The sequence below is a fragment of the Danio rerio genome, chromosome 13 (genome assembly GCF_049306965.1).
Source record: "Danio rerio strain Tuebingen ecotype United States chromosome 13, GRCz12tu, whole genome shotgun sequence".
Taxonomy (NCBI): domain Eukaryota; kingdom Metazoa; phylum Chordata; class Actinopteri; order Cypriniformes; family Danionidae; genus Danio; species Danio rerio.
Genome location: NC_133188.1, coordinates 49593575 through 49611542, shown reverse-complemented (window position 1 = coordinate 49611542; position 17968 = coordinate 49593575). Strand labels below are relative to the sequence as shown.

General features: G+C 37.2%; 2 long non-coding RNA genes across 6 annotated transcripts in view; one reads left to right on the top strand and one right to left on the bottom strand.

The window, feature by feature from the left end:
* LOC137487442 (uncharacterized) overlaps positions 1–17968 on the bottom strand; it is a 131156-nt gene that overhangs the window by 104426 nt on the left and 8762 nt on the right. The gene's annotated exons all lie outside the window — the stretch shown is intronic.
* On the top strand, positions 12782–16437 carry LOC103912036 (uncharacterized). 4 transcript variants are annotated; one of them, XR_012388931.1, is made up of 6 exons: positions 12782–12838; positions 12966–13027; positions 13501–13567; positions 14371–14418; positions 14529–14644; positions 15236–16437. It is a non-coding gene; the product is annotated as an uncharacterized lncRNA (long non-coding RNA). The 4 variants fall into 4 exon arrangements; XR_012388929.1 differs by having other exon boundaries at positions 14366–14418; XR_012388932.1 differs by lacking the exon at positions 12966–13027.

Genomic DNA, 17968 nt, shown 5'->3' with positions numbered 1-17968 from the left:
GTTTCATCTTATATAATTTATATTGTAGCATAATCTACATAGGCTCCATCTAGACACCATTGGGATATGGAGAGTTTAAACTGACAAGGTTTTAAGACGTGCAGATGTTCGTTTGTTTTTGCTAGAGTAACTGAATGACATGCTGTCAAGGTGTCACCCTATTCTATGGGATGGGGATTAACAACTAATTTGCATTTAAAGGACTATTTAAACACTATTTCCCTCAAACAGAAAGGAACTTTTAATTGTTTATTATGAATAGAATAAAATAAAATGACTTTTATTGTCACTGTACACATATACAATGTACATTATATACATGCACGATGAGTAGGGCCAGACGGAATCTGCGGACGTTTTTTGACATTTCTGCAGAGAATTTTGGTAAAAATCTGCAGATTTCTGCGGAATTATTTAGGGAGTATCGAAAATAAAACCTTAATTAGTTAAATAAAAAGTAATACCTTTTTAACTTTTATTTAATGTTTAAATTGCGAATCTAATTAGATTCACTTTATTTGGTAAACAAAGCAAGTCTCTCATATAATATATATAGACTAAAAAACACAAACAATATTACTTTACAAACTGCATTGTACATAAATCAGATGAACATTTTTATATTAGTCAATAATATTACTGTAATCAATAAAAAAAAACTAAATAAATGTAGATTTACACACATTTACTCAAGTTAATGAACAGAATTAATGATGGGCTAAAAATCGGCAGAAATCTGCAGAATTCTGCGCATGCAGATTCCGTGTGAGCCTAGCGATGAGATTAAGTGCTCACTACTCCTACAGTATTTACATGTTTGCACTGAGTAGTAGGATGCATCTAATCTCATTGCACATATATAACAATACAATACAATCCAAATCACACTAAACAACAAGTTAACAGTAGCACAACAACAGTATAAATAACTGTAAACAGCAGTGCAAAACAGGGGATGAGAGGGAAGTAGGGTAACGTGAAGTACCCAGATCTAAGGAAGAACGCAAGATATATACAAGATGTAAATGTAAGATGATAAATAAATAGTGCAACATAAAGGATTAGAAGGTGGTAGGGTGAGGTGGAGTAAACAATTCTGAGGTAGAACAAGAGGCATATACAATATGTAATATGTAAATGTAAGATGATAAATAGTGCAAAAAAAAATAGGGGATGACATCTGAGTAATATTACATCTAAGAGCTTTATTACGTCTAGCAAAAAAGCATAATATGACCCCATTAAAACTATATTTTAACTGTTATCATTAAATATATCATCCTTTTTTTTAACAGTCCTGTAAGCTTCAGGCGTCCAGATTTTATCACTAGAGGTTATTGTGCTGTTGGGTTTCAGTAGGCAACTCTAATCAATATACAGTAAATGTCCCTAAATAAGCATAAAAATATAGTAAACACCCAAACATTGTGTGTATTACATGAAAAACTAGCTATGCATAACCTAAAGCCAAGTAACCACTAGTTGCATTTGCAGAAATCAAAGTGATATGTGGATTTGGGATACTCTGGTCACCTAATTAATATTCATGAGGTGATATGAAAGAGGTTTTAATGTATTCTTTCACTTTAAAATCATTTCAATGCCTGTGTTTGATGCTGTTCCACTACTCAGTGCAGAAAACCTGCAAAAGAGCGTACAGATTTGTTGTGGGCCGTCAAAAGACATGTGAAAATCCCAGTCAGATCTGACAAGCTGAAATGGCTGACAGCAGGCAGGAATAACTGTAAATCATACTCAGTGACACAGCGCCACCTAGCCTCAATAGCACACACTGACGGAGACGCATACATGAGAGTCAACCTTTACACACAAACATAATGCATAGCTGGACACAAACCCAGTCTGACACACACTGTAGAATGTGCAACGCTGCACATAGCAGAACATTAAGCACTTAGTGGTTTGAGGACCGGTCCAATTAGGAAACATATTTCACAGTCTTTATAGGACTGACAAAACACAACATCATTGCTCAGATTCCCACATGCCACATGTGTTACTAACAGCCCTGCAAGAAAATCACACTCACTTATTTAGCGCTCCACACTGACTGATTGTTACGTTCGCTAAACTGCAAGACATCTCATTGTCACGTTATTAACTGGAAGAGCATCCCGTTCACACTCTGACAGAATCTGTCGAGAGCATATTCAAGTCATTCATTCATTTTCCTTCAGCTAATACTCTATTTCAGAGATCACCACAGCGGAATGAACCACCAACTATTTTAGCATATGTTTAACGCAGTTGTGTAGTTGTGTAAAAAAAAAAAGCTGGCATATTACCCACGCAGGGGGCGAAGCAGTTGCGCAGTAGGTAGTGCTGTCGCCTCACAGCAAGAAGGTCGCTGGGTCGCTGGTTCAAGCCTCGGTTCAGTTGACATTTCTGTGTGGAGTTTGCATGTTCTCCCTGCGTCCGTGTGAGTTTCCTCCGGGGGCTCTGGTTTCCCCCACAGTCCAAAGACATGCGGTACAGGTGAACTGGGTAGGCTAAATTGTCCGTAGTGTATGAGTGTGTGGATGTTTCCCAGAGATGGGAGGAAGGAAGGGCATCCGCTGCGTAAAAACTTGCTAGATAAGTTAGCGGTTTATTCCACTGTGGCGACCCCGGATTAAAAAAGGGACTAAGCCGACAAGAAAATGAATGAATGAATAAATTACCCACCCAACCCAAATGTTAATTAAAAGTAAAAGAAATGACGAAAGTCAATGTTTCTTTGATCATTAGCCATATTTATTTAACATCAGTTACCTGTAACTTTTGACTTCCACAGAAGGAAAAACAAACACTATGGAAGTCAATGGTTACAGGTTTTCAGGTTTCTTCAAAAAAAAATTTGTGTCCAACAGAAGAAAAAAAAAAGACGGTTTGGAACAAGGAAAGGTTGAGTAAATGATGACAATTTACATTTTTTGGGTGAACTATCCATTTTAAAAGGAAAAAATATTTAAAGCGAGATGCTAATTCATTCATTCATTCATTTTCTTGTCGGCTTAGTCCCTTTATTAATACGGGGTCGCCACAGCGGAATGAACCGCCAACTTATCCAGCAACTTTTTACACAGCGGATGCCCTTCCAGCTGCAACCCATCTCTGGGAAGAGATGCTAATTGTCTAATGATATTCAATGATTTAGTCTTAGCTAATAGTGCCCCCAGTAGACCCAGAGATTGGTTCAATATTAAGCTGTGGTAAAACCCAACTGTTTAACTCTAGGGGACTTGTAAAATGATCCTATTTAAAGAGTTATGAAACCCCACCATTCGGTTCACGTCTACCTCTGAAGTTTTTCAGAAAATGCTCCGAGATGGGCGTGGAGCTCTGCAAGCAGAGGGAGGAGTGGGCGTGGCTGGCACAGCAGGGGAAAAAGAAGGGAGCGAACAACTGTTGTCAGTCGGCTCACAAAATGAGACACAAACCGTGAGGAGACAAGGTAGTTTACAAGGTAAAATGCAAATAAATCAACAGTAATTTAATGCCCTGCTACATATTTTATTCGTAAATTCATATACACATAACCACAATTTGTTCTATCATTATAAAGATAAACATGTAAACACTATAATTGAGGACTTCTCCCCTCCTCAATCACTTGGTCTGAATGCAGACAGTGGATAGCAGTGCAGCAGGGCTCTTGTCCTGTCTATTTCAACCATTAGCCCTGCTAATACGGAGGACTTTAAACATAGGCAAACGCAGTAGCATGGGTATAGGCGATGTGTCTGAATAGTAACAAACTCAACTAATAAAAGACAAAGCCCGCCATTCTCCAATTCTCGTACAGGTCTCTTGACAAAAAATGCTTGCTGCAAACCAACAGCTTTGCTGTATCGGCCTTGACAGTATCACAGGGAAAAACAAGCAATCAACACAGAAACAAACACATACGACCCAATCCATCCCAGTCACTGGATCACAGGTCTGCCTTGCTTTCGGAAAGCATGAATAATAACGTGTAACTGACACGTCATCCCTCCACTAGCAGATTCACGCTACGTCACCGACTTTGATCCCGCACCAAATATTATTTTAAACCTGGAAGATAAAATTAGCAGACAAAAGCTCAAATTTATCCAGTGTTCCACACAATTAAAGCTGACAGGTGCTAACAGTGTCTTAACTGAAGCTCAACACACAAATCTGTGATTTTTTTAGTACTCCAGGGTGTCCTGAACCTTTAAAAAGGCATTTATTTTAATACTATACAAAAAATTTGTTTCAACACAGCTATATGAAGTATTTTAATTCTTAACATAAACTGTAATTTTAAAATACAATTTTGTTTTTAAAAATCAGGAAAATAAAAGCAAAGCACACTTCTTCAAAAACTCAAATATTATCCTCAAGTACATTTTTCCATGTATTAAATAAATAAAACTGCTACTTTTTAATTCAAAATGGTATAAATAAAACCAAATAAAACATACAGGCTAATTTACATATTATGAGCAAATCAATAGAAATAGAATATATAATAGAAATATAGAGGGGCTAAAGTGATGCCAGTGCTGTTATAAAATTTTACCTGAACATTTCATTGAGACATTATTCAGTAGTGAATATTGTCTTCGTAGCACTATAGCTGGTTTGAGCCCCAGCTGGGTCAGTTGGCAGTGGGTGATGATAAAGACATTGGTTACAAGAGGCTTTCTATTTCAGATACTTTTGTTTAAATCAATGCAGGCTTGGTGAGCAGAAGAGGCTTCTTTAAAAAAACATGCAAAAATCTGTTCTAAAATGTTTGAATCATTTGTAATCATTTGTAACATTACAAATGTCTTTACCGTAACTATAGAAAAAATAAAGCATCTTTGCTAAATAAAAAAACAAACTATGTGGCCTTTGTGTCAATTTATGTTTTGACTACATGAATTATTTAAAGTAAAGCACTTGACTGCGATGACTATGCAAGTGTTGCGTATACATGGCCTGTGTGGCATTACATTTTGCACTGTAAAACCACCCAGAGAGAGAGAGAGAGATACAATTGACAACACACTTCTAATAATTTCAACTATTCAGACAGATTTTAATTAGCTGGCGAAGATCTTAAATAGCAAAACACACAAGAGTTTTTTAACACAACATTTAATTTCCTCTGAATGGAAACCACACACTAAACACACAGCGGCAGGCCAAGTGACTGTTTCTGTTGTGATGAATCTTTGTTCGTTCTTCTCTGTCTCTCTCTTCATGTGGGCATCACTCATTATTATTATCACACAAAAATATATATTTATTGGATTTACTACATTTTTTAAGGTAAGTGGTTGTAAACAAATTTATATGAGCTGAATTTAAACAAGTTGATCATTACTTTTTCATTGTAGACCTTTTAGAAACTGGATGACAAAACAAGTGCACTTATTTTCCTATTTCCAGGGTAATTTTTTTGGAAAAGTTTTTTTTTTTTTTACACAAAAGTTTACACTAATCCAAAGAAAAATAAATAAATAAATAAATGATAATATCCTAAGCTTTCATTCTGTGCTCACAGTGGCTGAAATAATTCATTCAATCATTTAATCTCCCTAAGCTCTGCCTTTAAAAAAGCCTACTCTGCTCTGATTGGTACTAAGGTGCAGTTTATTGTGTTTGTGACAATTTTTCAATTTTTATAAAAGTATTTATAGCTCTTCACTTTTTCCACTTTTTTATGTTACAGCCTTATTCCACATTGGATTCAATTCATTTATTTATTCACAATACTACACACAATACCAATATAGTAAACAAGGATTACTATTGATATTTTGGCGGTGTGCTTTAAGTCATGGTCCTGCTGGAAGATGAACCGTCGCCCCAGTTTGAGGTCAAGAGCACTCTGAAGCAGGTTTTCATTCAGGATGTCTCTGTACATTGCTGCATTCATCTTTCCCTCTATCCTGACTAGTCTTCTAGTTCCTGCTGCTGAAAAACATCACTACACATGCCACCACCATGTTTCACTAAAGAGATTGTATTAGCCTGGTGATGAGCGGTGCCTGGTTTTCTCCAAACGTAGCGCCTGGCATTCACTGCAAAGTGTTCAATTTTAGTCTCATCAGACCAGAGAATTTTGTTTCTTATGGTCTGAAAGTCTTTCAGATGCCTTTTGGCAAATTCAGGCAGGGAGTGGCTTCCGTCTGGCCACTCTACCATACAGGCCTGATTGGTGGATTGCTGCACAGATGGTTGTCCTTCTGTAAGGTTCTCCTCTCTCCACAGAAGAATGCTGGAGCTCAGACAGAGTGTGCTTTGGGTTATTGATCACCTCCGTGACTAAGGCCCTTCACCCCGATCACTCAGCTTAGACGGCCGGCCAGCTCTAGGAAGAGTCCTGGTGGTTTCAAACATCTTCCACTTACGGATGATGGAGGCCACTGTACTCATTTGAACTTTCAGAGCAGCAGAAATGTTTCTGTAACCTTCCCCAGTCTTGTGCCTTGACACAATCGTCTCTCGGAGGTCTACAGACAATTCCTTTGTCTTCATGCTTGGGTTGTGCTTTGACATGCACTGTCAACTCTGGGACCTTATATAGACAGGTGTATGCCTTTTCGAATCATGTCCAATCAACTGTTTACCACAGGTGAACTCCAATTAAGCTGCTGAAACATCTCAAGAATGATCAGTGGAAACAGAATGTACCTGAGCTCAATTTAGAACTTCACGGCAAAGGCTGTAAATACTGATGTACTTGTGATTTTCAGGTTTTTTATTTTTAATAAATTTGCAACAATTTCAAAAAAAAAGAATTTTTTTCACATTGTCATTATGGGGTTTCGTGTGTAGAATTTTAATTGTGAGGAAATAAATGAATTGAATTCATTTTGGAATAAGGCTGTACCATAAAAATGTGGAAAAAGTGAAGCACTATGAATACTTTCTGAATGCACTGAATATATAATACTAAAAAACAGAAAATATTACTTTACAAACTGTATTCAACCTAAATCATATAAGCATTAGAATATTGTTAGTCGATAATATTACTGAAATGAATATAAATGATATTTTTCCTCAACCAAGAAGGATGACAATGACAGTAACACTTATAAGAAAATAAAACATGCTTCAAAAATCCAAACACAGACCCTCTGCAGATGAAACCTTGAGACTGAAACACATCAACCTCCAACACAATGTTCATTCACTGAAGGAACAAAAGATGAGAGAGACACACAATAAAGAAAGAAGAAGATGAAATGGGAATAAACAATCAATGGGAGACGCTACATCAGAGAGAGGAAGACTTGGAAAGAAAGAAAAGGACACAGGCCTTCATCTGCTGATCATGTGATGAGGAAAGAGTGCAGAGATAAGACGAAAGAATAACAGACGCACAGATAGAGAGAGAAAAGTCAGAGAGAGGGCGCGCGTAATGCATAGCAGATGTTGGAGACGCGGTCAGTGGGGAAATCTGCCTTTATGAGCAAATAATTCCATCATTTGTGTGTGAAAAACACTGCATTTTTCCATCCTTCACATGTGAGTGGCCTTAATGACACGATTAAACATCTCCATGTGTGTTTCTGTGTGTGTGCAGCTAAAGCAGGCACAGATAATCACATATGGAGCAGCTGTGTTGCGTCCATTAGCACATTCTATTGTACTCTAAATCCATATCCTCATTAACTTCAATTCATTTCCCTAAACGACCAGTGCAACAGCATTAGCATCTGGAGCAGCGCTGGCCTTTATCAGATGTTTGCACGATGCACAACATATCAAGCTGATATTCTGTGGAAAATATCAACGTTTCATGACAAGTTCACAAAAAGATTTGCATTTCTTTAATTAAAGGGAGACACGCAAGGCACGGCTGGTCATGTGATCTCAACATGGCAGCTCCCATAAGGGAGCTCCTCTGCAACCTTAATCAAACTCACATGTCTTTAAATTCTCTTTCAGATCCTATTTAGTTGGTTTAGTTGCGTTTGATCAGGGTTGTAGCTAAACTCTGCAGGAAGGTAAATCTCCAGGAACAGGGTTGTGCAGCCCTGATGTACAGTATAGAGTAGTGTTGGTTATGAACGATGTGTCTGCACTTCACTGTTTTGTAAAAAATTATTTGCTCGCAGAATCTTTAATCAAAAATCACAACCTTCTTTACTTTCGGTCACATGGAATGCCTTTTGGGTGGAGCCATCGGTCATTCGGGGCAGGGCTATTAGTAACTTGGATTATGACTATCAGTCCTTTAGGGTGGGGCTATCAGTAAATTAGGGTGTGGCTATCAGTCCTTTAGGGCGGGGCAATCAGTAATTTAGGGCAGTGCTATCAGTCATTTAAAACTTGGCTATCAGTTCTTTAGGGTGGGTCTATCAGACTTTAGGGCGGGGCTATCACTAATTTAGGGTGAACCTATCAGTAACTTAGAGTGGGACTAACACTAATTTAGGGGCGGGGCTATCAGTCATTTGGGGCATGGCTATCAGTTCTTTAGGCCGAGGCTATCAGTAATTTAGTGTGGGGCTATCAGTCATGTAGGGCAGGGCAATCAGTCATTTAGGAAAGGGCTATCAGTCCTTCGGGGCAAGGCTATCACTGCGTTAGGGTGAGGCTTTCAGTAATTTAGAGTGGGTCTATTAGTCATTTAAGGGACGTCTATCAGTCCTTTAGGGTGAGGTTATCAGTAATTTAGGGTGGCACTATCAGTCATTTGGGGTGGGGCATTCGGTCCTTTAAGGCGAGGCGATCAGTAATTAAGGGCAGGGCTATAGGTCATTTAGGACAGGGCTATCAGTAATTTTGGGCAGGGTTATCAGTCCTTTATAGGGTAAGGTTATATCAATAATTTAGGGTGGGGCTGTCAGTCATTTAGGGTGAGGCTATTACTAATTTAAGGTGGGTCTATCAGTCATTTACTGTTGGGCCATCAGTCTTTTATGGCTGGGCTATCAGTCATGTATGGCGGGGCTATCAGTTATTCAGGGCGGGGCTATAAGTCATTTAGGGCGGGGCTATCAGTAATTTATGGCGGAGCTATCAATGATTTGAAGCAGGACCATCGTTCAATTAGGGAATCGCTTTCAGTAATTTAGGGCGGGCTATAAGTCATTTAGGGCAGGGCTATCAGTATTTTATGGTGGAGCTATCAATCAGTTAGAGCAGGGCCATCAGCCAATAAGGGCAGAATTTTCAGTAATTTAGGGTGGGGCTATCAGTAATTTAGGGAGAGGCTATCAGTGATTTAAGGCAGTGCTATCAGTCCTTTAGGGTCGGGCTATCAGTAATTTAGGGAGGAGCAATCAGTAATTTAGGGCGGGACTACCAGTCATTTAGGACATGGCTATCAGTCCTTTGGGGTGGAGTTTCAGTCCTTTAGGGTGAGGCTATATCAAGAATTTAGGGTGGGGCTATCAGTGATTTAGGGTGGGGGTATCAGTCTTTTGGGTAGGGGCTATCAGTTCTTCAAGGCGAGGTGATCAGTAATTTAGGGCGGGGCTATCAGTAATTTAGGGCAGGGCCATCAGTCATTTGGGGTGGGCTATCAGAGTGTGCCGTTTCTGCTTCATTCATTCGTCAATCTTCTTTCGTTTTTGTTAACAATTCCCATCCTCCAAAAATTCAATCAGTTCCCAAAGTACAAAATTGTGCATCACACTACTTTTTTTCTCATTTCAGCATCATTTGAAGTAGATGTACATCATGGTGCAGGGGAAAAAGCACAATTTTAACTCATGTATCATGACAACTTTAATATTAACACTTGGTAATCATCAAATGCAGGCAAAAATTTACACTGGCAAGTATATAAGTATGCTTTACTCTTCAGTTGGCAGGCACTTAAAAAATAAATATAATAATTTTAACAAAGGCAGAAAATGTGATTTGGTTTACCATAATTATTCAATTGCAAAGAGTGTGCTGGATTCCCATAAATATGTTATTTGATGCGCTGCATGTAAAAACATAACATGTACTAGACATCTTCTGAAGGTTGAAAAAAAAAAAAGGAAAACATGGAGCAGGAAGCATCCCTGTGGTTTTCCCTAAAAATAAAGGTCCTGTGGTCTGTTTGAAAGCAAAGGCAAGTGTTTTATGCCCACCGAGGCCACATTTATTTGATCAAAAGTATAGTAAAAACAGTAACATTGTGAAATATTAATACTTATTACAATAATTTAAGATATATTAAAACATAATTGAACTATGCAACCCAAAGCATTTTTGTAGGATCAGATTACAGTATATGATGATGGTTTATACTATATTTACTTTAAAATCAATAATTAATACTGATCAGTATAAATTCATTCATGATTTAATTTATTTTAAATATGATTGTTTTTATTACCTTATATGTTTTACCACAATTTTTTATTTGAAAAATAATAATATCATTAATAATATTAATAAATATGAAAAAAAGTTACCTCAAATGTTTAAATGGCCAAACAAAATCTTTAGCATAGAATAAACATCTTGAGTTAGAAGTTAAAACAGCTTGACAAAGAGAAGTGATGCATGTTAGCCAAATAGATGTAGCATAGCATGCATGCAATAATAAATCCTGCATTTAAAAGGTCCATCATATAAGAGTTAGACATATCAGAAAACTCCTTCCATCTTGTTTCCTTCCATTTTTTATTTTCTTGTCTCTTGTCCTCTCACTCTGTGGTTTATCTAGCAGCCGGAGAAAGAGAGAACGTGCAGAGCATGCTCAGATTTCACATTTCTTCATCCATCATATTCACAGACATGGTTTCATTATCTCAGACTCTCTCTCTCTCTCTGATAAACGAGTTCCGTGACACAAGGGCTGACATTCCCTTAGGACATACACACTACACAGACTGTGTGTGTGTGTGGTCCAGGCTCTATTGTGTTATCACAAGAATCTGCTTTTATGAAGGATTTGATTTACAATCCTGAGGCATGGTCTAGGATTTTTCCATCTGATTATTTAAGATAATAAACGCGTATGCTAGCTTGATTGACCGACTACTTTGAGAATAATTTCGATATTAAATTTATCTTCACAGAATTATGCATTTAGCTTAACGACGTCAGACTGTAACATTAACCATTACTTTTAAAGAGGATCCAAGTCTGAGATAATAGGGGAGTCCACAGCATAATAAAGCAGGACACTGACATAAAAAAATCCCAGCAATCATTTTCAGAGCTAATGTAATGTGATTAATAAGTAAAATAGTTCTTTAAATAACTCAAATCTACCTAATTAGCACCAGATTATGGAATAGAATGATAGAAATAGACTTTTTCTTTTTCAGTGGATATGATGTACATTCATTCATCTTCTGCCGCTTTTCCGGGGCCGGGTCGCGGGAGCAGCAGTCTTAGGAGAGAACCCCAGACTTCCCTATCCCCAGACACTTCCTCCAGCTTCTCCGGGGGGATCCCGAGGGGTTCCCAGGCCAGCCGAGAGACATAGTCCCTTCAGCATGTCCTGGGTCTTTCCCGAGGCCGCCTCCCAGTGGGACATGCCTGGAACACCTCCCTAGGTAGGCGTCCAGGAGGCATTCCCGAGCCACCTCAGCTGACTTCTCTTGATGTGGAGGAGCAGCGACACTACTCCGAGCTCCTCCCGGGTGTCAGAGCTCCTCACCCTATCCATAAGAGTGCGCCCTGCCACCCTTCGAAGGAAACTCATTTCGGCCGCTTTTATCCGAGATCTTGTCCTTTCGGGCATGATCCAAAGCTCATGAACATAGGTGAGAGTAGGAACGTAGATTGACCGGTAAATCGAGAGCTTTGCCTTTCGGCTCAGCTCCTTCTTCACCACAACGGGCCGGTACATCGACCGCATTACTGCTGCCACTGTACCAATCCGCCTGTCAATCTCACGTTCTATCCTTCCCACTCGTGAACAAAACCCCGGATGATATATATATATATATATATATATATATATATATATATATATATATATATATATATATATATATACACACACACATATATATATATACATATATACACACACACACACATATATATATATATATATATATATATATATATATATATATATATATATATATATATATATATATATACATGTGTATATATATGTATATATATATACACATGTATACATATATATATATATATATATATATATATATATATATATATATATATATATATATATATATACATATAAGGGAATGGTATATACACTCTAAAAAACGCTGGGTTGGTTTTTTAACCCAAATGCTGGGTTGAGACTGCTGGGTAACAAAATTGGGTTGATTCAACCCAATTTGGGTTGAAAATCGATCTTTATCTATAACCCAGCAGTGCTGGGTTGGGAACGCGGACGTGAAAGAGAGCACGCACGTCACGTAAACATGCAGGGACATCAACGTGAGAAACCGCCATTTTCTTTGAGCTGTCTTTGAGGGGAAGCGAGTGAAATTCTGTGTGAGACGTAAGTTATTTAGTGTGTATTTAACAATTTTCATAAGAAATAACACACTTAGTTTACTTAGTATAATATACACGCGCTTTTTTTCTGTTTCTCCGCCTGATGGCCGACTTGTTGCTCCGCCTCACGCTGACCTGTGCTCGCCTTATGGCTGAACCGTTGCTCCGAGTCCGCCTGACGAGCCACCTGTTTCTCCGGATCTGTTTCTCCGCCTAACGGCGACCTGTTTCTCCGGACCTGTTTCTCCGGACCTGTTTCTCCGCCTAACGGCGACCTGTTTCTCCGGACCTGTTTCTCCTAACGCCCGAGCTGTTGCTCCGCCTAACGCCTGACCTGTGCTCGCCTCACGCCCGACCTGTTGCTCCGCCTCACGCCCAGCCTGTTGATCGGTGGACGGGTAAGCGCGCATGGCATCGGAAGGAGCTCGAAAAGTATAAGGTAACTAATGAAACTAACGTGAAGCATGTTTGATGACCACTTTATAAACACAACACCTAGGATAATTTAGCAGCTTTTTATTGTAATAAAATGCCTTTTGAATGACACAGATTTTTATGTTGGCTAGATGATGACAGTAAGTAACGTTACTGTGATTTGTGATCTTTCTGGGGTGTTAACTGTAAAGCAGTAAGTAGTATTTTTACTCTTGTATTTCTTAAGTTTGTTCATGGATTTTTGTGACAATACTTTGATGCATAAGTGTTGAATTCAGCTTCTAACAATGTTTTTTTTTTTATCAAAATATATACAATAATTGTCCTGGTCTGCATGTACATTTTGTTTAGCTGTACATCTGTACATTGAATAGCAAATGTTATTAATTTACTATGAGCATTTTACATTCTAGACGTGATTTGAGCTATCTTTAATTAATCCTGTATGTAAGGGTCGTTTCATGCTAACGGAAATGTCTGAGCTAAGGCTAATTCCAACCTAATCATCTTCGACTGCAAAAAGAAAAAGTTTGACCACCGTTTTATGTGACACCCTGGATAATTATTATCATTTAGGAGTATTTTTGTGATATAGTGACTTTTGGCTAACATGATCTTTTTTTACTTAATTTTGCTTAAACGCTTTTATCTGTTATTCTTTTTCAGATGGATAATTGCGTGAAAATCAAACTTAAAGAATGCAATCTTGAGGAGTTAATCCCCACATTTGAAGGTATGTAATAATATTTTACTTGGTTCATTGTAATCATTAGGGCTGCCCTTGTCTAAACATTTGTCTGGTTGACTTGTAATGTTCATTTGAAGCATTAGTTGAATAATTACAGATTTATTAATAAACCATTTATTCATTAATTCATTTTCTTTTTGACTCAGTCCCTTTATTAATCTGGGGTCGCCACAGCGGAATGAACCGCCAACTTATCCAGCATATTTTTTACACAGCGGATTCATGCAGCATACATTGACTTTGCCAGTGTGGACTTTTTTTCTGCAACTAGTGGGTAGCACATTCGCCTCATAGCAACAAGGTCACTTGATCGATCCTTGGCTGGGTCAATAGGCCTTTCTGTGTGGAGTTTGCATGTTCTCCCCGTGTTCGCGTGGGTTTCCTCCAGGTGCCCCGGTTTCCAAAGACGTGGTAAAGGTGAATTAAGTAGACTAAATTGTCAATGGTGTATGTGTGTGAATGAGTATTTGTTTCCCAGTGATGGGTTGCAGCTGAAAGGGCATTCGCTGCATAAAACTTATGCTGGATATGTTGGTGGTTCATTCCATTGTGGTTACCCCAGATTAATAAAGCGACAAAGCTAAAAAGAAAATGAATGAATGAATAATAAATTTTTAGTTGACTAATGGTTATTCAATTATTAGGGGGCAGCCCTAGTAATCATTAGCCACTTCAATACTTTAAACTGAGAGATTGAACTCTAATGCCAATTTGTTTTTGTCTGGTTATTTTTTAAAATCTGCTGTTCATGCAACCAGTGACATTCTCTTGTTTTATTTTTAGCACAGGAGCGAACCTTTCCTCGTTTTTAGGTCAATTTGAATACAATTCAGAGGGTAAGGATTCAATTAAAGGTTTCTCGATGCATAATGATGCATTTAATGCATAATGATTGTCTTAGTTATTTTATTAACAATCAAAATGTTATTTTTATGTTTGTTATTAGGGTGGCATGGGGGTGCAGTGGGTAGTGCTGTCGCCTCACAGCAAGATGGTCGCTGGTTTGAGCCTTGGATGGGTTTCCCCTCCACAGTCCAATGACATGCGGTGTAGCTGAATTGGGTAAGCTGAATTGTCCATAGTGTGTGTGTAAATGAGAGTGTGATGGGTTGCAGTTGAAAGGGCATCTGCTGCGTAAAACATAAAAAGATGTCACCCAAGATGTTCATGTCATTCTTTCTTTAGTCAGAAAGATTTTTTTTTTAGGAAAATATTTCAGCAATTTTATCCATCTTGAACTGAGATTGTGCCTCATTTTTGAAGTTTTTAAAGAAAATTTAAATGCGGCTTCAAATTATACAAATACGGTTGCAAACAGTCCCAGCTCAGGAAGAAGGGTCTTATCTATTCTCATTAAGAAAACACAATTAAATACTTAATAATTTCAAATGCTCATCTTGCCTTACTATTACTTATTAAAAAAAGTTCCTTAGGCAAACCTGTTGTTGCATTGTCATCTTCACTCGGGCCAAAAAATTGCAGCATAGTGCCATGGTCAGTGGTTAACTAATGCCAACACTGGCTGATAGCTTGGTGTGTTATGGCCTTAATTGCTTCTAAAGGTATTTTAGGTGTTCTAAAGTTAACTCTAAAGATATTTAACTTTTACACTTTAGAGTCTTTAATAAATCTTACTTCTATTTATTTTTTCAGATTGGGACCAATATTGCTGAGTATCTTCATCCATTGAATTCAAGAATCTATTGAGTTTCCTCATGTTCTCATCCTTGGAGACCACCACTTCTTTCAAGCCTTTGCTCACGTGCTGTGCTATTTATTATTGCAAAGTACATTACTTGCCAAAGTGAACGTTTGCTATAAAGCATTCTACATCTTTGGTGTGAACTACCCCAAGCAGTGTTCCCTGGTGTGGCAGACTGTGGTTTATGGACATCCTGGGGAGGAGACACTAGCAGTAAGGGTTCTGCTAGCATTAATTTTTGCTGACAAACAGTAATCATTAATACTGTGACCTCACTGCTTCCTTGGATTCTGTGTTCTTTAACTTGTACTTTGGATTGTGGGGGAAAAGGAGCACCCAGAGAAAACCCACACGAACACGGGGAAAACATGCAAACTCCACACAGAAACACCAACTGACCCAGCTGAGGCTTAAACCACCGACCTTGTTGCTGTGAGGCAATCGTACTACCCACTGTGCCACCATGACACCCATTTCTAAAGAATAGTTTTAATAACTCATTTCTAATAACTGATTTCTTTTCTCTTTGCTATGATGACGGCACATAATAATGGACTAGATATTTTTTTAAGACACTCTACACTGCAGTTACATTGCAACTAATGTTTCTTACAGACTCTTTTATATCTCAGGATTGATGTTTGCACATGATTGTTCGAGTAAAAGTTAAAAAAAGTTTTCCTATTTCAAATTTGTTTTAAAATGCTTCCATCCTCAGGTTTCATTTTAACTTTTATATCTGTTTTTTCTTCAAAACTGCATTTACATTGAACTTGATCATCCTTACTGATGATTGCTTTATAGCTCATATATTGATGTTTGCACATAATTGTTAAAGGGAAAGTTATAAAATGTTTTCTTATTTTTTCTTAATATAAAATTTGTATTTTCTTAGTTTTTATTGTTTGTTTTGTTTTTTCAAGCTGTTTGATGCCTTTTCATTATTACTTTCACATATTTTTTTCTGCATTGCAGTTGATGATTTATATGAGAATATGTTGATGTTTGTGCTCAAATTACTTTCTGACTTCAGTCATTTAGATGCATTTTCATTATTACTTCCTTATACTATTGTTTTTTCTACTCTGCAATAACATTGCAATTGCCTTACTGATGATTCCTGATTTATAAATGATGCAAATGTTTTTGAATGTATTTCAAATATGCATTTTCTTAAGGTAATTTGTCTGATTTCAGTCTGATGCATTGTTACTGAACTTTAGTCAGTGTTTCTGTGATACAGTTTGATAAATTTTCACAGAAATCGTCTTAACAACCCTTTCAAAAAAAAAATTGGATTGCATTTCTCAACTGCTAATGTCGCTATTGAACACAATCAGTACATTTTAACACATATTATAATTTCTAAAATATCAACCTCTACCAAATGATTGATATGTATGTTTATGGTAAAAGTACCAGAATTATGAAAAATCTGAAAAATTATGTGTAAGACCAATAAAAAAAAAAAAAAAAAAAAAAATATATATATATATATATATATATATATATATATATATATATATATATTTAAAAGAAATATTTTGAACACTAAATCATCTTTTTTCTTATGACTTTAACAGTCATTATTTAAAACAGTAAAAACGAGGTCAACCATTTGGTAGAGCAGGCAGTCAAAGGGTTAATGCTGAGGTGCAGATGGGAAAAATCTCAAATTCATTTGGACACATTTTATCTTTTGTCATAAATAAAATTCCATTACTGAACAACTATGTATTGCTGTAGAATTTGTTTTTATTTTAGTGATTTTAATCATCAGTTTCTAGATTAAATTTCTGACCCATTTTGGGTTACATTCAACCCAGCAGTGTAGTAATTTTTAACTAATAGTTGGGTTAAAATCACAACCCAGCATGCTGGGTTAAACTTGTAACCCAACTTGCTGGGTTAAAGTAACCCAGCGTTGGGTTAGTCCCTTTTTTACCCAGCGCTGGGTTACCAAAACAACCCAAATTGGGTTGTTTTCAACCCAGCAGTTTTTAGAGTGTATATATATATATATATATATATATATATATATATAGCTCCTGAAAGTAAAGATCAAGGTCACCAGACATGAATATTTTAAACATATCTGTGGTAAGATGATGGAGGAGTCATTGAAAATGAATCCAAAATATCTTGATGAACTCCGGGAGTCCTGCAAGAACGCTTTCTTTGCCGTTCCAGATGACTTTATTAATAAGTGATTTGAGTCAGTGCAGAGATGTATGGATGCAGTCCTCCAAGCTCATGGGAGTAATGCACAATATTCATTCTGTTTCCACTGCAGCATGACTTTATATTCTATACTGGACATTATTTCTGTTCAGTGACAAAACTTTTGTCTAAGAAAAGTCAGACCTTACTGTCCTAATGAAATATTTAAAAATCAAGGCATGATCATATTTAATTTTGGTAAAATAAGCAAAATCTTGAGGCCTTTGCCTTTCATATAAGTCACTTCTGATACCAAAAGATCAACTAGAAGTCAAGTAATTACTTCTTGTCATTAAAACTAGGATATATGACAAAACTATATCAGGTAGTGTACTTCATATCATGAAATAAAAAAACCATTTAGAGCTGAATCAACAGAGATGAGTAAATGACAAATGTTTAACTTTGGGTGAACCATCTGTTTGAATCTCCAATGAAAGCTGCAGGCACATGCCTACACTGAT